The 21535-nt window shown below is 42.2% G+C and overlaps 1 pseudogene; it reads left to right on the top strand.

Annotated features, from left to right (window-relative positions):
* Positions 1-264: 264 nt before the first annotated feature.
* Positions 265-20016, top strand: LOC113890350 (annotated as a pseudogene).
* The last annotated feature ends 1519 nt before the right edge of the window (positions 20017-21535 follow it).

Here is a 21535-nt window from a genome sequence, read left to right as displayed (position 1 = left end):
CAGGTTTGCATCCATTGATAAAGGGCAAGAAATCCGGGAACTCGTGCCTGCTTCCTCCCCCTAAGCGGTAACTTCCCCTCCCACGGCTCTTCCTTAGCACCCTTGGCGATCGGAGAGGGAAGCAGGGTGAGGGAGCGGGGATCTTGCGGGAGGGCACAGAGAAACAGTGGGCGGGCTTTGCCCTGGAGTGAGTGGGTGGATCCTCCCGCAAGAGCGGCTACACAAAGCTCCCCGCCGGTAAGTCACTCCTCGTAGCGCAAAGCGATGGAGTCCTCCTGGATGGAGTCCTCCTGGATGGAGTCCTCCTGGCTTGAGACGCACTGGGCAAGGCCCTTTTACCTGACGTTGGTGTTCTGCTTGGCCCTAGGGCTGCTGCAGGCCATCAAGCTCTACCTGCAGAGGCAGAGGCTGCTCCGAGACCTGCGCCTTTTCCCCTCGCCCCCCACTCACTGGCTCTACGGGCATAGCAAGGTAGACACATCGGAGGGAGGGGTGAAGGAGGATGCTGGAAATCCGATCGCGCAGAGAAGCGGCTGCTTCCTTCTTTTCCTCCCATCCCTCAGTCCTGCACCGACCTCTCCTGCCAGCCTGTGGCTCCCGCATTTACATTACTCCATGAAACACCCTAGAGCCACTGCTGCTGCTGCTGCTACTAAGTCGCTTCAGTCGTGTCCGACTCTGTGCGACCCCATAGACGGCAGCCCATCAGGCTCCACCTTCCCTGGGATTCTCCAGGCAAGAACACTGGAGCGGGTTGCCATTTCCTTCTCCAATGCATGCCACTAGAAGGGATATTTAGGTGGGGTGGGAGTTGGAGGGGGGATATGTAAAGAGACAATATGGAAAAAGAAAGCTGTGGTGTAATTCAGGTCTGTCTAAATTGCTTCGCTCATCTCTTGGATTTATGTACACGTTTTTAAAAGCCTTCCACATACATTGCTAAAAAATAGTCTAAAGAACATGTTTTTTTACTTAAATTTTTTTAAATTTATTATTTCTTTATTTTTGGCTGTGCTGGGTCTTCACTGATGTACATAGGCTTTTTCTATTTGCAGTGAGCAGGGGCTGCTCTCTAGTTGTACCCTGCACAGACTTCTGATTGCGGTGGCTTTTCTTGTCACAAACCAAGAGCTCTAGGGCCTGGGGGCTTCCGTAGTTGCTGCGCCTAGGCTCAGTAGTTGTGGCACGGGGGTTTAGCTGCCCCGCAGCAAGTGAAATCTTCCCAGACCAGGGATCAAACCGTTGTCCCCTGCATTGGCACACAAATTCCCAATCATATCACATCATCCATATCATAGCATATGTCAGAATTTCCTTCCTTTTTAAGGCTGAATAATATCCTATTGTATTTATATACCACATTTTCTTTATCCATTCATTCGCTGGCGGATGCTTGGGTTGTTTCCACATTTTAGCAGTTGTGAACACGAGTGTACAAATATCTCTTTGAGACCTTGCTTTCAATTCTTTTGGGTAAATGTGAAGAAATGGAATTGCTGGATCATATGGTAATTCTATTTTTAGTTTTTTGAGGAACCACTGTACTGTTTTCCACAGTGGCAATACCATTTTACATTTTCACCAGAAGTGCACAGGAGTTCCAGTTTCTCAACATTCTTGCCAAAACTTGTTATTTTCTGTTCTTTTTTTGAATGGCAGCCATCCTAGTGGATGTGAGGTAGTATCTCATAATTTTGATTTGCATTTCCCTAATGATCGCATTGGAGGAGGAAATGGCAACCCACTCCAGTGTTCTTGCCTGGAGAATCCCAGGGACGGCAGGGCCTGGTAGGCTGCTGTCTATGGGGTCGCACAGAGTCGGACACGACTGAAGCAACTTAGCAGCAGCAGCAGCAATGATCCCTAATGCATCGCTGAACATCTTTTCATGTGCTTATTTCCATTTGTATATCTTACTTGGAGAAATGTCTATTTAAGTCTTTTGTTCTTTTTTTTTAACTTAAAAAGTTTTACTGAAAGAAAGATTCTTTAAATTCTATAGTGCTTTACAATTTTCAGAAGTTACATACATATGATTTCATATAATCCATTGTTGTTGTTCAGTTACCCAGTCGTGTCTGACTCTTTGCAACCCCATGGACTGCAACACACCAGGCCTCTCTGTCCGTCACTCTCTCCAAAGTTTGCCCAAGTTCATGTCCATTGCATTGGTGATGCCATCCAGCCATCTCACCCTCTGACGCCATCTTCTCCTGCCCTCAATCTTTCACAACATCAGGGACTTTTCCAATGAGTCAGCTGTTCACATTAAATGAGCAAAATACTAGAGTTTCAGCTTCAGCATCCTTCCAATGAGTATTCAGGGTTGATTTCCCTTAAGATTGACTGGTTTGATCTCCTTGCTGTCCAAGGGACTCTTAGGAGTCTTCTCCAGCACCATAGTTCAAAGGCTTTAATTCTTTGGCGCTCCGTCTTCTTTACAGTCCAGCTCTCACAACTGTACATGACCACTGGGAAGACCATAGCCTTGACTAAAAGGACCTTTCTCAGCAGAGTAATGTCTCTGCTTTTCAACACACCGTCTAGGTTTGTCATAGCTTTCTTGCCAAGATGCAAACATCTGATTTCATGGCTGCAGTCACTATCCTCAGTGATTTTAGAGCCCAAGAAGAGGAAATCTGTCACTACTTCCACCTTTTCCCCTTCTATTTGCCATGAGTTAATGGGGCCAGATGTCATGATCTTAGGAGTTTTTTTTAACATTTAGTTTTAAGCTGGCTCTTTTTCACTCTCATCCTTCACACTCATCAAGAGGTTCTTTAGTTCCTCTTCACTTTCTACCATTAGAGTGGTATCATCCGCATATCTGAAGTTGTTGATATTTCTCCTGCCTATCTTGATTCCAGCTCGTAACTCATCCAGCCTGACATTTTTCATGATGTGCTCAGCATGTAGATTAAACCAACAGGTGACAGCAGACAGCCCTGCTGTATTCCTTTCTCAATCCTGAACCAATCAGTTGTTTCATACAAGGTTTGCTTTTGCATACAGGTTGCTTCTTGACCTGCATATAGGTTTCTCAGGAAATAGGTAAGATGGTCTGGTATTCCCATTTCTTTAAGAGCTTTCCACAGTTTATTATGATCCACACAGTCAAAGGTTTTGGCATAGTCAATGACACAGAGGTAGATTTTTTTTTTTTTGGAATTCCCTAGCGTTCTCTATGATCCAGCAAATGCTGGCAATTTGATCTCTGGTTCCTCTTCCTTTTCTAAATCCACCTCAGACATCTGGAAGTTCTTGGTTTGCATAATGCTGAAGCCTAGCATACAAGATTTTAAACATGACTTTACTAGCATAGGAGATGAGTGTAATTGTCTGATGGTTAGCACATTCTTTAGTACTACCCTTCTTGGGAATTGGAATGAGGATTGAACTTTTCCAGTCCTGTGGCCACTGCTGGGTCTTCCAGATTTGCTGACATATTGAATGCAACACCTTAATGGCATCATCCTTTAGGATTTTGAATAGTTCTGCTGAAATTCCATCACATCTACTAGCTTTATTAACAGCAGAGCTTCCTAAGGCCCACTTGACTTTTACTCTCCAGAATGTCTGGCTCTGGGTGGCTGACTATACCATCATAGTCACCCAGTCCATCTGTATCTTTTTTATACAGCTCTTCTGTGTATTCTTTCCACTTATTCTTGATCTCTTCATTGTCTATAAGGTCTCTTCCGTCTCTGTCCTTTATTGTGCCCATCTTTGGGCAAAATGTCCCCTTGATATCTCCAATTTCCCTGAATAGATGTCTAGTCTTCCCCTTCTGTTGTTTTTTGCTAGTTTTATACACTGTTCACTGAAGAAGGCCTTCTTGTCCCTCCATGCTGTTCTTTGGAAATCTGCATTTAATTGGGTATACCTTTCCCTTTCTCCCTCGCGTTCCACGTCTCTTCTTTTTTTAGCTATTTGTAAGGCCTCCTAAGATAACCACTTTGCCTTCTTGCTTTTCTTTATCTTTGAGATGGTTTTGTTCACTGCTTCCTGTACAATATTATGGACCTTCATCCATAATTCTTCAAGCACACTGTTTACAAGTTCTAATCCCTTGAATCTATTCATTACCTCCACTGCATGTTCATAGGGGATTTGATTTAAATCATACCTGGCTCTCCTGGTGGTTTTCCCCATGTTTTTTCGTTTAAGCCTGAATTTTGCTATGAGAAGCTGATGATCTGAGCTACAGTCAGCTCCAAGTTTTGTTTTTGCTGACTGTATACAGCTTCTCCATCTTCAGCTACAAAGAGTGTAATCAATTTGATTTTCATATTAGCCATTTGGTGATGTTCATGTATAAAGTTGTCTCTTGTGTCATTGAAAAAGGACATTTGCTATGACCAATGCATTCTCTTGACAGAATTCAGTTACCCTTTGCCTTGCTTCATTTTGTTCTCCAAGGCCAAACTTGCCTGTTATTCCAGTTATCTCTTGACTTCCTACTTTTGCATTCCAATTGCCAATGATGAATAGAACATCTTATTTTGGTGTTAGTTCTAGGAGGTCTTCTAGGTCATCATAGAACTGATGATCTTCAGCTTCTTCAGCATCGTTGGTAGGGGCATAGACTTGGGTTACTGTGATGTTGATTGGTTTGCCTTGGAAATGAACCCAGATCATTCTGTCATGTTTGAAGTTGCACCCAACTACTGCATTGGACTCTTTTGTTGATTTGAGAGCTATTCCATTTCTTCTACAGGATTCCTGCCCACAGTAATAGATATAATGGTCTGAATTAAATTCACCCATTCCCATCCATTTTAGTTCACTGATTCCTAAGATGTTGATGTTTATTCTTACCATCTCCTGCTTGATCATGTCCAATTTACCTTGATCCATGGTAATTTACCTAACATTCCAGGTTCCTATGCAATACTTTCATCACCAGACAAATCCACAACTGAGCGTTGTTTCCATTTTGGCCCAGCCACTTCATTCTTTTTGGTGCTAATAGTAGTTCTCCTCCACTCTTCCCCAGTAGCATATTGGACACCTTCGGACCTGGGAACATTCATCTTTTGGGGTTATATCTTTTTGTCCTTTATATACAATTTATGAAGTTCTCAATGGCAAGTAAATTGAGGTGGTTTGTCATATCCACCTCCGGTGAATCGTGTTTTGTTAGAACCTTCTGCTATGACCCTTCCACCTTGGGTGGCCTTACATGGCATGGCTCATAGTTTCATTGAGTTACATGAGCCCCTTCGCCACAACAAGGCAATGATCCATGAAGGGGTGCTTTACAATTTTAAAATTCTGTAGTGCTTTACAATTTTCAAAAGTTTCATACATATAATTTCATATAATCCATAATAACCCTTTTTTCCTCCTACCCCTATATTTCCCATCCCCCTCTTTTTTTCTCCCCTCTGGTAAACACTAGTTTCTTCTCTATATCTGTGAATCTGCTTCTTTTTTGTTTTATTCACTAGTTTGTTGTATTCTTTAGAGTCCACATTTAAATGGTATTGTACAATAGTTGTCTTTCTCTGACCGACTTATTTCACTTTGCTTAATGCCCTCCAAGTCCATTTGTGCTGTTGCAAATGGCAAAAGTTCATCTTTTTATGGCTGAGTAGTATTTCATTATATATATGCACACCACATCTTTATCCATTCTTCTGTTGATGGACACAAGTTGCTTCCATACCCTGCTGCTGCTGCTGCTAAGTCACTTCAGTTGTGTCCGACTCTGTGCGACCCCATAGACGGCAGCCGGCCAGGCCCCGCTGTCCCTGGGATTCTCCAGGCAAGAACACTGGAGTGGGTTGCCATTTCCTCCTCCAATGCATGAAAGTGAAAAGTGAAAGTGAAGGTGCTCAGTCGTGTCTGACTCATAGCAACCCCATGGACTGCAGCCTACCAGGCTCCTCCGTCCATGGGATTTTCCAGGCAGGAGTACTGGAGTGGGGTGCCATTGCTTCTCCATACCCTAGCTGTTGTAAATAATGTTACTATGAACATCAGAGTGCATGTATCTTTTTGAATTAGTGTTTTTGGGTTTTTTTGGCTATATACCCAGGAGTGGAAAAGTCATACAGTAGTTGTATTTTTAGTTTTTTGAGAAGCTTCCATACCGTTTTTCACAATTGCTACACTAATTTACAGTTCCCACCAACAGTATGTGAGGGTACACTGTTTGCTGTGCTGTGGTGTTCTTAGTTGCTCAGTCATGACAGACGCGTTGTGACCCCATGGACTGTAGCCCACCAGACTCCTCTTGCCATGAGGACTCTCTGGGTTTCTCCATATCCTTGCCAACATTTGTTATTTGTTCTTTTTGATGATAGCTATTCTGGTAGGCATGTGGTGCTTGATCTCTCACTGTGGTTTTGATTTGCATTTCTCTGATGATTAGTCATGTTGAGCATCCATGTACCTGTTGGCCATCTTCATTTCCTCTTTGGAAAAATGTCTATTTAGTCCTTTGTTGATTTTGAATCAGGTTGTTTTTTTATTGTTGAGTTTTAGGGGTTCTCTATATATTCTATTAATCCCATATGTATGATTGCTAATATTGCCTCTCAATCTTTGGGTTGCCTTTTTACTCTGTTGATACTGTCTCTTCATGTACAAAAATTTTTTAATTTCATTAAGTTCCATTTATTTTTTTTTGTTGTTGCTTATGCCTTTGATGTCATATCCAAGATTATTATTGCCAGATCCAAAATTGTGAAGCTTTCGTCCTATGTTTCCTTTTAAGAATTTTATAGTTTTAAGTCTTCTCTCAGAGAAGACTCTTGAGACTCTCTTGGACAGCAAGGAGATCCAACCAGTCCTTAATATTCATTGGAAGGACTGATGTTGAAGCTGAAACTCCAATCCTTTGGCTACCTGATGTGAAGAGCTGACTCTTTTGAAAAAACCCTGATGCTGGGAAAGATTGAGGGCAGGAGGAGAAGGGGATGACAGAGGATTCGATGGTTGGATGGCATCATCGACTCAATGGACATGAGTTTGGGTAAACTCCAGGAGTTGGTGATGGACAGGGAGGCCTGGCGTGCTACGGTTCATGGGGTTGCAAAGAGTAGGACATGACTGAGTGACTGAACTGAACTAAACTGAAGTCTTTGATCTATTTTGGGTTATCTTTTGTATTTTAGGTAAGGGTACAACTTCATTCTGTTGCATGTGAATATCTAATTTTTCCAGCACATTTTCCCATGTAATGGTCCTGGCACCTTTGTCATAAATCATTTAACCATATTTTGAAGGGTTTATTTCTGGTCTTTCTATCCTTTTCTGTTTGTCTATATGTCTGTTTTTAAAGCAGAACCATACTGTTTTGATTAGTATACTTTTGTAGTGAATTTTGAAATCAAAAAACATTGAGTCATCCAGCTTTGTTCCTATTGAAGACTGTTTGGGCTATTCACAATCCTTTGTTATCCCACATGAGTTTTAGAATGAATTTTCTAGAATTTTTCTATTTCTGCAAAAACATCATTGGGATTTTGATAGAGATTGCATTGAATCTGTAGATTGCTTTGGGTAGTATTCACATCTTAAATCTTCCAATCCATAAACATGGGATATGTTTCCACCTCAGTAAATTCAGTTGCTCAGTCATGTCCTACTCTTTGCGATCCCATGGACTGCAGCACGCCAGGCTTTCCTGTCCATCACCAACTCCCAGAGCTTGCTCAAGCTCATGTCCATCAACTCAGTGATGCCATCAAACTATCTCATCCTCTGTCATCCCCTTCTCCTCCCACCTTCATTCTTTCCCAACATCAGGGTCTTTTCAAATGAGTCATCTCTTTGCATCAGGTGGCCAAAGTATTGAAGTTTCAGCTTCAGCGTCAGTCCTTCCAATGAATATTCAGGACTGACTGACTGATTGACAGGTTGGATCTCCTTGAAGTCCAAAGGACTCTCAAGAGTCTTCTCCAACACCACAGTTAAAAAGCATCAATTCTTCAGCACTCAGCTTTCTTTATAGTCCAACTCTCATATCCATACATGACTAGTGGAAAAACCATAGCTTTGACTAGATGGACCTTTGTTGGCAAAGTAATGTCTCTGCTTTTTAATATGCTGTCTAGGTGGGTCATAACTTTTCTTCCAAGGAGCAAGCATCTTTTAATTTCATGGCTCCAGTCACCACCTGCAGTGATTTTGGAGCCCAAGAAAATTGGGTTTCTCACTGTTTCCATTGTTTCCCCATCTATTTGGGGATGGGACCAGATACCGTGATCTCAGTTTTCTGAATGTTGAGTTTTAAGCCAACTTTTTCACTCTCCTCTTTCACTTTCATCAGGAGGCTCTTTATGCCTTTTGAAATTTCTTTCAACATGATTTATAATTTTCACTGAATAAGTCTTCCACTTTTGTTTGGAAATACATAATTCCAATACTTGGAAAGGAGGAGGTTTCACTTCCTAAGTTATTAATTTTTCTCTGATAGTCAAGCATCAAAGCAGGATCAAATGCCCAGGGGAAAAACCCTTAGGTTAATAAATGCAGGTGCTAATTATGGTATATATTAAGGTGGTAAGGATGATGAATTAGGAACAGGAGATTTACAGTGAATACTACAATTTCTTCAACACATCCCCCACCTCTCTCCATTTCTCTTTTCTCTCTTTCTGGAACTCCTATTGGTTGGATATAAACCTTCTAGATGTATTTTTTTTTAATCTTTTCTTCTTGATTTTATCTTCCTAGAATTTCTACTAAAATGTTGAAAAATTTTGACTGTCATGATTTTTATTTCCAAGAGCTCTGTCTTTTTTTTTTTTTTAAACTTTACATAATTGTATTAGTTTTGCCAAACACCAAGAGCTCTGTCTTATTCTTCATCCATTATTGCATCAATTACCTTATGATGCATTAAAAAAAAAAAAAACCTCCCTAAGGAGCGTCTCTGGGTGGCCCAGAGGTTGGGAATCTGCCTGCCAATGCAGGGGACATGGGTTCTATCCCTGATCCAGGAAGAATACTCATGCTGTGGGGCAACTAACCACGTGTTTCACAACTACTGAGCGTGCACTCTAGAGCCCACGAGCCACAACTACTGAAGCCTGTGTATCCTAGAGCCTGTGCTCTGCAACACAGAAGCCACAGTAATGAGAAGCCTGTGACCCGCAACAGAGTAGCCCCTGCTTGCTGCAACTAGAGAAAAGCCACACACAGTGATGAAGACCCATCACAGCCAAAAATAAATTAACTTAAAAAACACTCTAAAGCTGAAGCTTAGTGGCTTAAGATGACAGCCAGCTATTTAGTTCATGATTCTGTGGGTCAGCAATTTGAGCTAAACTAGGCTATGAGGTTCTACTCTTATAGCCAGTCTCAACTGACTTCAGTTTGGCTCACTGATGCAACTACAGTCAGCTACTGGGGCAGATAAAGGCTGACTGTCCTCTTGGGTGCCTTCATTCTCTTCCATCTGGTTTATTATCCTTCAGCTGGTTAGGCTAGCTTTGCCCACGTGGTATCAGGGTCTCAAGAATAGCAAGAGAGCAAGTCTCAATGTGCAGGTGCTTTTTAAGTCTCTGAGTCATGCTTGCTACTCTCCCAAAGCAAGACACATGGCCAAATCAGTGTGAGAGAACTGACAATCAAAGTGTTGAGTGCAGGGAGGCTTTAACAAATTGAGGCCATTCCTATAGTCAATTTAACACATTCTGCTTTGTTACAGAATCCTGGTCTTGAAATACTATACATATCTTTTTTGGAAGTACTAACTTTTTCAGTTTTTTTTTCTTCTGTTGTGTATTAGTTATCTATTAAAGCCCAGCAAATTACCTTCAAGCTTAGCAACTTAAAACAACATATGGTTTTATCTCACACAATCTGTGAAGTTTTTGAGAATCTCTCTGTGAGAGACTCAGGATCTCCTCCAAGGTTGCATGGGATTGGCTGGGGCGATAGTCATCTCAAGGCTCCACTGGGGCTAGGGAATCCACTCTTAAGCTCACTTACACAGTTGTTTACAGGCCACAGTTTCTCATTGGCTATTAACCAGAGGCATCAGTTCTTTCCCCCATGGACCTTTCCATAAGGTTGCTCACAAGTAGGGTGACCAACTCATTCCAGGTTTCCTGGTTGACCCCTGATTTTAGTTCTGAAGGTTTTGCATCTGGCAACCCATTCAGTCAGGCAAGCTGGAAAGATTAGTCACCCTACTCTCAACATGGCCGTTTGTTTCCCTCAGAGTAAGATATGAGAGAGCAAGAGTGAGAATTAGAGAATCTAAGATGGAAACTGCAGTCTTTCATAACCTAATCTTGAAACTTTTATTCCATCATTTCTACTGTAAGCAATCAGTCACATTGTCAAATGTGTGTACAATGTAGGAAGGGACAATATAAAAAGGTGGGGGATGATTGGAGACCATTTTGGAGGCTGGCTACCACAGTTTGTTAGTTTTGCTTTATGCCTTTCTTGGAGGCTGTCTCCAAAACTGAGAGATGGTCTTTGGCTGTCTTTTCATTTTCTAGAGTGAGGCTCTAAAGATGTTTGAAGTCTTGTGTACACAGCAAGAACTTTCCATGAGAGCAAACCTGTTGGAGGACTCAACCTGTCAGTATCTATTTGTTCATTTTTCAGTTTCTTGGAGATGAATCTACCTTTCTGTTACTTAGATTGCCAGGTGACTCCTGGCATTCTAGGAGCAGAAAAAGGAAGGGAGCTGGGGATCTAATCATTTGTTATGCAGTCTTTCACTGAATCCCTCTATTTTTAGTCCACTGATTCATCCCTGCCCTCCACAGTGTCTGGTTTCTTCAAGTCTTGGAGTCTCTCTGGTTTAGTTTTTCTAGAAAACAAAAGCTCTGATCTGTTGTGGGACCTAAGGGGGTGTGACATGGAGAGAGAGCAGAGATTTGGGGTTGAACCAGCCTTTAAGTTATTGCTCTATATCTAGATTTTTTTTTTTCATTTAACCTGTTTAACTTTTTTTAAACTGTTCATCCTCAACTTCCATTTCCTTTGTTTCTCGTTAGAGTTTAATTTTCACCTCTACACCGTCCACAAACCAAAATTGAGAAGGCACTGTCAATCAGAAATTGGGAAAACTAAAAATGGCCCAAGACATCTGTTCTACCAGCTATTAAGAATGATATATTAACATAGTGCTTCTCAAAGCATTTGTGGTGAAAAGCCATTTTTTTTCCTGATCTGTTGTAGACAATTGTTTTCATTTTTTTAAAAAAGTAAGAAATTTCAGCAATGTGAAATTGTTATAAAAATCTGAAGGGCTGTGCTCAGTTTCTATAAGTATCTCATCATGGACTGGTTTATGGATCATACTTTGAGTAGCATTGTGGTAAAGTCTTCCAGTCTTATTGTGGACTTCTTTATTTCTCATTTTAGTTCTAATGTCCTTTTCTGTTTTATCAATTTTCAAGCTTTTGAGATTTTGAATTATTATATCTTCTGGTAGACTAATCCTTTTTATACAAGAATTGTCCCTTTTTATATCTAGTAAGACTTCTTGTCTTAAATTTTACTGTATCTGATACTAGTGTAACTATGCAAACTTTTTTGCTAGTATTGAAATGGTACATTTTTAATCCTTTGTTTTTAAGTTTTTGAACTTTTTGTCTCGTGTCTTTTGTCAGTAGTATAGTTAGGCTTTTAAAAAATATAATCTTATACCTTTCGTCTTTTACTTGAAATAATTAGGTTATTTACATATAATATAATTACTAATATTTTTATTGACTTTTTCAGAAGATAAACTTATTAGATATTTGAAAAGAACTGAGACCATGTCTGGCACTTTGTAAGTGCTATGTAAGTGTTAAATGAAATATAAGTTCCATGTGTTTAATTTATTGGACTTTATGAGGACTTCAAGCCACATAGCTCTGAGCTGCTGCTGCTAAGTCGCTTCAGTCGTGTCCGACTCTGTGCATCCCCATAGATGGCAGCCCACCAGGCTCCCCCATCCCTGGGATTCTCCAGGCAAAAACACTGGAGTGGGTTGCCATTTCCTTCTCCAATTCGTGAAAGTGAAAAGTGAAAGTGAAGTCGCTCAGTTGTGTCCAACTCTTAGCGACCCCATGGACTGCAGCCTACCAGGCTCCTCCATCCATGAGATTTTCCAGACAAGCGTACTGGAATGGGGTGCCATTGCCTTGAGACTGCTCCAAAAAGGTAAGCAAGGAGCAAGGGTATGAAGGGGTTCTGCAGTAAAAATCACATAGTTGGAACATCAAAAGATTACTATTAATTAAAGAAAACCAGGGGAATTCCCTGGCAATCCAGTGATTAGAACTTTGCATTTCCACTGCAAGGGGCATGGGTTCCATCCCTGGTCAGAGAACTAAGATCTTACAAGCTGTGTGATGTGGCCAAAATAATAATAATAATAAAATGAAGAAAACTAAGTATCTCAACATAAGGAGTTTAGCGCTTTTCTGTGTATGGGAAAATGCAAGAGTTTGGATTCATTGAAATTATTCCTTTGATGTGCACCTTAGCTATCTACAGCTGATATCATGTTCTTCCCCATCCTGAGTTCCCAATAGTCAGGCTCACGGTTTGGGGGGAGGTGGGTGGGGCAGCAGTAGTGACTGATGGCTTGATGGCTGCAACATTGTTTGTTGATACGGCAGGCAACATTTTTCATCCATATTCCCTTTCTCCCCACTAGAATATAGGATCTGTGAGAGGAGAGTCTTTGCTCACCACTATAAACCCAGTTCTTGACTGATAGTAGGTGTTCAATAGCTACTTTGTTGCTGAAGAGGGTATAGAGAAAAGGGAACCCACCTATACTGTTGGTGAGAACATGAGTTGCTGCAGCCACTATGGTAAACAGTATTGGGGTGTGGGGGTGGGGGTGGGCAGGGGAAGATTCCACATGCCCCAGAGAAACTGAGCCTGTGCTCTAGAGCCCAGGAACTGCAACTGCTGAGCCCCTGTGCCACAACCACTGGAGCCCACATGCCTAGAACCCATGCTGCACAGCAAGGGAAGCCAGGGTAACGAGAAGCCCACACAGCAACAAAGACCCAACAATGCCAAAATTAAATAAATAAATAATTTTTAAAAAGCAGTATGGGGGTTCTCCAAAAACTAAAAATAGAATTACTCTAGGTTTGAGCAATCCCACTCCTGGGTGTACATCCGAGCAAAAGTATAATCCCAAATGATAATGCACACCTGTGTTCATAGCTGCAGTATTCACAATAGTCAAGAATGGAAACAATCTAATTGTTCATCAACAGATGAATGGATAAAGAATATGTGGTGTATTATATAATAGCATGTTCAGTTCAGCTCAGTCATTCAGTCGTGTCCGACTCCTTGCGACCCCATGAATTGCAGCACGCTAGGCCCCCCTGTCCATCACCAACTCCCAGAGTTCACCCAAACTCGTGTCCATCAAGTCGGTGATGCCATCCAGCCATCTCATCCTCTGTCGTTCCCTTCTCCTCCTGCCCCCAATCCCTCCCAGCATCAGAGTCTTTTCCAGTGAGTCAGCTCTTCGCATGAGGTGGCCAAAGTATTGGAGTTTCAGCTTTAACATCAGTCCTTCCAAAGAACACCCAGGACTGATCTCCTTTAGAATGGACTGGTTGGATGTCCTTGCAGTCCAAGGGACTCTCAAGAGTCTTCTCCAACACCACAGTTCAAAAACATCAATTCTTCGGCGCTCAGCTTTCTTCACAGTCCAACTGTCACATCCATACATGACCACTGGAAAAACCATAGCCTTGACTAGACGGACCTTTGTTGGCAAAGCAATGTCTCTGCTTTTGAATATGCTATCTAGGTTGGTCATAACTTTCCTTCCAAGGAGTAAAGCCACAAAAAAAGAATGAAATAAAGCCATTTGCAGCAACACGGATGGAATAAGATATTATCATACTGTTACCGAGTCCTAGTTCAGTCTGCTCGCCACACACAGGCCAATAAATCAGGAGGCAAGGCACTGAGGCAAGGAGTAGTAGAAAAACTGTGTGTCCAAGAAGGTGGCAGACTAGAGTTCTAGAGTCCCATCTTATAGAGGTCTGGATACTTATCTCTTTTATAGAACAGAGATGGGGAGGAGGTGAAGAAGTAAAGTAAAATGGCCACAAGTCTTGCAAAATATCTCCTAGTTTGGCCAGCCTCAGGAGGGGATGTGTAAATTTCTTCTTTCCTGCAGCTGTTCACAGGTGTGCAGGGTCAGGTTGTTTCCCTGTGAGCTCAACAAAGGCACTTTAGTTTAGCATTCAGGCAGAAGGGCAGGGTTCCTGAGGCAGGTGTTATGTATGCTCATAGCTATGGATATCATCCTTTTAGTGATTATAGTAACAAAAGCAATGGAAAGCAAAGGTTAAAGTAAAAGAAACAGATCCAATATGGAGCCAGATTTTGTTCTTCCTTGTTATAATACTAAGAGAAGTAAGTCAGAAAGAGAAAGACAATAAAATATGAAATCACTTGTATGTAGAAGCTAAAAAATGACACAAACGAACCTATCTATGGAACAGAAACAGACTCAGACACAGAGAATATACTTGTGTTTGCTGTGGGGGAGGGATGGACTGGGAGTTTGGGTTTAGTGCATGCAAACTATTACATACAGAATGGATAAGCAACAGGGTACTACTGTATAGCACAAGGAACTATATTCAGTATCCTAAGGTAAACTACAATGGAAAAGAACAGAAAAAAGAAAGTATATATATATATATATATATATATATCTGAGTCACTTGGCTAAAGAGCAGAAATTAACACACCATTGTAAATCAACTATACTTTAATTTTAAAAAACTACTTTGTTGAATGCACACATGTATTAGATGCTAAATAAATTGATTCATTCAAAGATCTGTTGACTATAAAGAACCGACTAGGTAGACTGACATTTATTCAGTAGACCAGTGTATCCCAGTCAGTGTGGAGGACCTAGTGTTTATGTGGTAAACACCCCTAGTTTATGTGGGTGTGTGTGTGTGTATCCTTATACATAATTCAGGGAAAGTCTGTGTAACTAAGTAGTTATTGGGCTCCATAGTTCAATGCAAGTTTGAATCCTTACTACTAGTGGCTGGCTATACAATGTGAGAAACACACTCAACCAGCCCAAAACCAAGGGATGGACTCAGAGACACGAAGCACAGTGAAAGCAAGACTTATAATGACAGTCTTGCAAGATTGGGTGTCCGGTGGGCAGGCACACCCAGGACAGTTACAGCAAACACTTATTCTGGCTCGAAGATCCCTCCCTGGTTCCTCATTAGGTGAGACTGTGCGACTGAACTGAACTGATGCGGTTACAGTCTTCCTGGAATTGCCCAAGTCTCATAGGGTATTCTTTCTTCTCCCTTCGCATCCTAAGTCCACAGTTCTCAACAAAGATTTTTGTTTATCCCTTCCCAGACATCCTGTTAGCTTAGGGACTCTTCAGGTGTAAGCTGTTAGACAAGACTGCTGCTGCTGCTGCTAAGTCGCTTCAGTTGTGTCTGACTCTGTGCAACCCATAGCCTGAAGCCCACCAGGCTCCCCCGTCCCTGGGGTTCTCCAGGCAGGAACACTGGAGTGGGCTGCCATTTCCTTCTCCAATGCATGAAAGTAAAAAGTGAAAGGGAAGTCACTCAGTCGTGTCCGACTCTTAGCGACCCCATGGACTGCAGCCTACCAGGCTCCGCTGTCCGTGGGATTTTCCAGGCAAGAGTACTGGAGTGGGGTGCCATTGCCTTCTCCGGTTAGGTAAGACTAGCTTGCCAGTAATTTTCAAGACAAAACTAGCTAGCTCTGAGTGGGAAACCGTTTGTTAATAATTTTCCACCCAAGGCCAGCTACTTGGTTCTGAAAATGGACCACTTCAAGTTCCATTTCTTACACAATCTGGAAGAGATTACTTAACTTCTCTAAGGCTCAATTTCCTCATCTGTAAAATGGGATTGCAACTGTATCTGCTTTATAGGGTTCGTGATGTAAAGAGTAAGGAATATAAAGCATAGAAAAGCACTAAATTCCTTCTGGTTTTATTTAATTAACAGTAATCTTTTGAAGTTTCGACTACCTGGTCTTTGTTGCAAAAACTCCTATATATCCTGACTTCTCCTTCACCTCTTCAGAGCAGTCTCTCAGAGCTATCTGAGAGGCTGCATCCTGGGCTTAAGTCCTCAGTTTTGTCCACCATATAAAACATAATTCTCAACTTTCAGGCTGTGCTTTTTTTTTTTTTTTTTTTCTGTAGACAGCAGCACCTAGCTCATCACAGTGCTTAGTAAATGTTAGCTATTACTATATCTCAGGGGACTAAGCTCTTTTTTAAATATTTCTGAGCATCTTTCCTAAATACATATGATACATAAACTCAAATGTGTTTAGATTTGTGGATGAAAAAATATAAATTCATATATTACAGAATTCACAATAGCTTTCTTTCCTTTTTTCCCAGACTAGAGTTACTAAAAGTACAACCAGAAAGCTTATGGCTGAGGATGTTCATGACAATTTCAAATATAAAAAAATAATCCTCATATTAAGTTGCAATTTCCACCAGGGCAAAGAACTTGCCTGTTTTATATTTCTCTGCATCTCTATGACCTGGCACATATAATAGGCACTTAATAAATACTTATCTGTTTATTGTTTGCAAATGAATAAATATTTACATTGTTAGGAAACACCATTTGCACTGTCAGTGGGCTCTTATCACTGGCTGGATTGTGGGAATGTTAGCAAAATAGAGTCTGCAATATTTCAGGAACTAGATTTCAGGAGTCTCAAATGTTTTCTCAAATGTTTTCCCTGTAAAGTATCCAGGGAACATTTCATGGGTTAGAGCTACTAGCTGGTACCAGGAAATTGGGAGCTGAAGTTTTCCACCTTTTCACAATCACACAGCAAATTCTGATTGGTCACACAAGAAAGAACTTGCCAGCTTTAAGATTTCTTTACAGGACTTCCCTGGTGGTACGATGGTTAAGAGTCTACCTGTCAATGCAGGGGACACAATGCAGAGGAAGGACTCAGTCCCTAGTCCCTCCTCTAGGATGATTCCACATACTGAGGGCTAACTAAGCCTGTGTACCACAACTACTGAAGCCCGCACACCCTAGAGCCCATGCTCTGAAGCAAGTGCACCATAATGAGAAGCCTGCACGATGCAACGAAGAGTAGCCCCTGCTCTCCGCAACTAGAGAAATCTTGGATGTAGCCATGAAGACCCAGCACAGCCAAAAACTTAGATAAATAAATAAAAAATTTTTTAAAAATTTTAAAGATTTCTTTGCAAGTCAGGCCCCTCACAATTGTGCTCAAATGCATAGCTAGGCGCATCCAGACACACACAGAGGTGCCTCTCTACCCTCACACTTTATACAACAAGCAGATGTAAATGAATCTTATTGTCAGTGATTTAGAAGTGATCTGGGGGGCTCTGGGGTGCAGTAGCTTGAAGCAGGATCCTAGATCCTTGGCCAGGAATCGAATCTGGGTCATGGTGGTTAGAGTGTTGAATCCTTAACCACTAGACCCTGAGGGCCAATGGGCTTAAAATGGGACCTCAGTCCTTGTCTTCTTTGAAGAAAGAATTCGTCAAAGAGCAAAAGATAGTACGGTGGGTAAAGCGTTTATTAGAAGCAGAGTACATGTGAAAAGAACACATGGATGGGCTCAGAGAGTCGTGCTTTGGGGGTGACTTAAATTGCTTATATGAGGGCATGGATTTTCCAGGTTTCCTCTGGCCAATCATCTTGCTTGTTGCTCATATCTGGTCTGATTCAGGGTCCTTCAGATGTGCATGCGTATCTTTTAGCCAAGATGGATTCACGCAAAAGTCTCTGCGAGGTTGGCAGGATTGGTGCCTCCTCCCTTCCCTGACCCCTGAGGATCTTTTCTGCACATGTGTGGTCTAGAAGATCTTCTTGATTCCAAAAATATGTTGTCATCTTATCTTTTTGTTCTAGCAGAGCTCAGCTCCTCTCTGCCCCTGTCTTTTCTCTGAAATGTCAGCAAGAGACAAGCTCCAGTGGCTCAGCCCGAGGCCCACCTACCTTCCTACCTCAGAAATGAAGTGAAGTGAAGTGAAGTGAAATGGCTCAGTCGTGCCCGACTCTTTGCGACCCCATGGACAGTAGCCTGCCCCAAGCTCCTCCGTCCATGGGAGTTTCTAGGCAAGAGTACTGGAGTGGGTTGCCGTTTCCTTCTCCAGGGAATCTTCCTGACCCAGGGATCGAACCCAGGTCTCCCACACTGTAGACAGACGCTTTACCGTCTGAGCCACCAGGAAAGTATTTAAACGAGCCATAGTAATCTGCTTATCAAGGCAAAAAGTTCATCTCTGATGGCAGTATTTGTACACTAATGTATAAATGTTGGAAGCTGAGAGTTTTGTTTATGAGCTTGCTTCAAGATTTAGGCTGGCCGGGACTCTAATCGCGAGCGCGGGACACTGCTGGCTGTGGGTGGCATGCGCCTTCCCCAACCCCGCACCACCTCAGGCTGGGCCAGCCAGCGCCTTCTTCCGCGCCATGGCGTACAAGCAGGAGCCGCAGCCGCCGTGCCCGCCGCTCCGCGCTGGTGCCGAGATCTCGGACGACTACCTGGTGATCTAGAGGTGGCTCGGGAGGGCTGGCCAGCGCGCGCCAGGCGGCGGAGCTGGGCGCCCGGGCGGCCGTGGTAGAGAGACACAAGCTGGGCGGCACATGTGTGAATGTCGGATGTGTACCCAAAAAGGTAATGTGGAACACTGCTGTCCACTCTGAATTCATGCATGACCACGTTGATTATGGCTTTCAAAGTTGTGAAAGTAAATTCAATTGGCAGATTATAAAGGAAAAGCGGGATGCCTATGTGAGCCGTCTGAACACCATCTATCAAAATAATCTAACCAAATCCCACATAGACATCATCCATGGCCATGCAGCATTCACGTGCGATCCCCAGCCCACAGTGGAGGTCAACAGGAGAAAATACACCGCTCCTCACATCCTGATCGCCACAGGCGGCGTGCCCTCGGTTCCTCAGGAGAGCCAGATCCCCGGTGCCAGCCTAGGAATAACCAGTGATGGGTTTTTTCAGCTGGAAGAGTTGCCTCGCTGCAGTGTCATTGTTGGTGCTGGTTACATCGCTGTGGAGATAGCTGGCATCCTGTCTGCCCTGGGTTCTAAGACATCAATAATGATTCGGCATGATAAGGTGCTTAGAACTCTTGATTCAATAATCAGTTCCAACTGTACCGATGAGCTGGAGAACGCTGGCATTGAGGTGCTGAAGTACTCCCAGGTCAGGGAAGTTAAAAAAACTTCTTCGGGCCTGGAACTCCGCATGGTTACTTCCATTCCTGGTAGGGAACCCACCTTCACCACTATTGCAGATGTTGACTGCCTGCTCTGGGCCATTGGGTGGGATCCAAACTCCTGGGGCCTGAATTTAAACAAACTGGGGGTTCAAACTGATGACAAAGGTCATATCATAGAAGATGAATTCCAGAATACTAACGTAAAAGGTGTCTATGCAGTTGGGGATGTGTGTGGACATGCTCTTCTTACTCCAGTTGCAATTGCTGCTGGCCGAAAACTTGCCCATAGACTTTTTGAGTGCAAAGAAGATTCCAAATTAGACTATGACAACATCCCCACAGTGGTCTTCAGCCACCCCCCCCCCCCCCACTATTGGGACAGTGGGACTCACAGAAGATGAAGCCATTTATAAATATGGAAAAGAAAATCTGAAGACATTCAACCACCTTTACCCCAATGTATCATGCAGTTACCAAAAGGAAAACAAAATGTGTGATGCAAATGGTTTGTGCCAACCAAGAGGAAAAGGTGGTTGGAATTCATATGCAGGGAATTGGATGTGATGAAATGCTGCAGGGCTTTGCAGTTGCATTGAAAATGGGAGCAACAACATCCGACTTTGGTAACACGGTTGCTATTCATCCTACCTCTTCAGAAGAACTGGTCACACTTCGCTGAGAACCCAGAGACTTGTATGGCTGGCAGCTGGACCAGTAGACCTTCAGGAAGGAACCAAATCATCACGTTTACTTACTGTTCCAACTTTACGTATTTCTTTATCATAATCAGAATCTTCCAAGTGTGGAAATTTTCAGTCAGCTTATTTCTGTAATTAGAAATTTGTTTTGTTATTCAGGATTGATTTTTCACTTGGTCACATCTCTCAGTAATTACTATTTGTTTTATTAGAGCTCTAGGCTGGCTGGTTTTTGTGTTTTTGTTTTAGCCTCATCCCAAGTATAAAACTATATGAAGTACAGTTAAATGAATGTACCTGAATGAATATTGCTTGCTAATTTTTATAGAGGAAGATGACAGCTGCTCTTCACATTTAAAGAATGCAAGTACAGAGTCATTTTGTTTTTTTATGAAGCCAGTACCTTGCTCTGCATATTGCAAAGCTATTTCAAGGATGTGAGTTTTCCTTAAAAACATATAACTTAAGAGGCATACCTCCTGTATTTTATTCTTTCTTTTGTTCTAAATGATTTTAAATGATTCCTGTTAACTTTTAAGAGATGAAGTTCATCAAATTTGGGAAAGATTTGAGGAGGCTGGTTGCATGAGGGACATTTGAGAAGTGATCCTGGCTTTCAGAAGGAGAGGAACTCAAATACTTCAAAAGTCCTTTCCTCTGCTAAGAGCTCATAGTTCAATGAATGGTTGCAATTTTTGTATGTGTTCTTGTCATTTTATTTTTTTGAAAACTATTTCCAAAAATCTGAAACTAAAATCACAGTCTTTTCTTCTTAAAAAAAAAAAAAAAAAAAGATTTATACCTGAGAAAGCAATGGCACCCCACTCCAGTACTCTTGCTGGAAAATCCCATGGACGGAGGAGCCTGGTAGGCTGCAGTCCATGGGGTCGCTAGGAGTTGGACATGACTGAGCACCTTCATTTTCACTTTTCACTTTCATGCATTGGAGAAAGAAATGGCAACCCACTCCAGTGTTCTTGCCTGGAGAATCCCAGGGATGGGGGAGCCTGGTGGGCTGCCATCTGTGGGGTCGCACAGAGTTGGACACGACTGAAGCGACTTAGCAGCAGCAGCAGCAGCAAGATTTACACACCTATATATATGCGCCTTCTACTATTACAAGGGATTGGCAGATTTTTAGAGAGCATTTACTATTAAGTCATGAGAAAAAATCAGTCATCAGTATTTATAGAAACAGAATGGTGAGCTGGATGGTGGGTCATGTTCAATCTACTAACGTTTTTTCCTTCCCACCTAAAAACACTTTTTTCAGCTTCCGGACTCCACTCCTAATCTAAGTGTGTGACACTGGCAGGTGAGGCAGAGTGCATGACTCTATTCACTGCACCTTCTCACTTGGGGAAACAGTTCGCAATATATATCATTCAACAGGAACACTGTCTGGTGATACAACATATTATATTGAAAAGATGAATATACTGTTTGGTTAGAAAATTATACTTTAGGTTTAGAAATCCCAAGGAAAGTGTGTTCACTCACTTCCAGAAAAATGGTCAAACCCCTCTACCTGTGGGACCTCATCCAGGACCTGAGCTCAACTTATGTCTATGGAGGGGGATGAGTCCAGACTGGCTGACTTCTCTCATTTCTTTCACTT

The sequence above is a fragment of the Bos indicus x Bos taurus genome, chromosome 3 (assembly GCF_003369695.1).
Source record: "Bos indicus x Bos taurus breed Angus x Brahman F1 hybrid chromosome 3, Bos_hybrid_MaternalHap_v2.0, whole genome shotgun sequence".
NCBI classification, from domain to species: Eukaryota; Metazoa; Chordata; class Mammalia; order Artiodactyla; family Bovidae; genus Bos; species Bos indicus x Bos taurus.
This window is presented reverse-complemented; position numbering and strand designations above follow the sequence as displayed.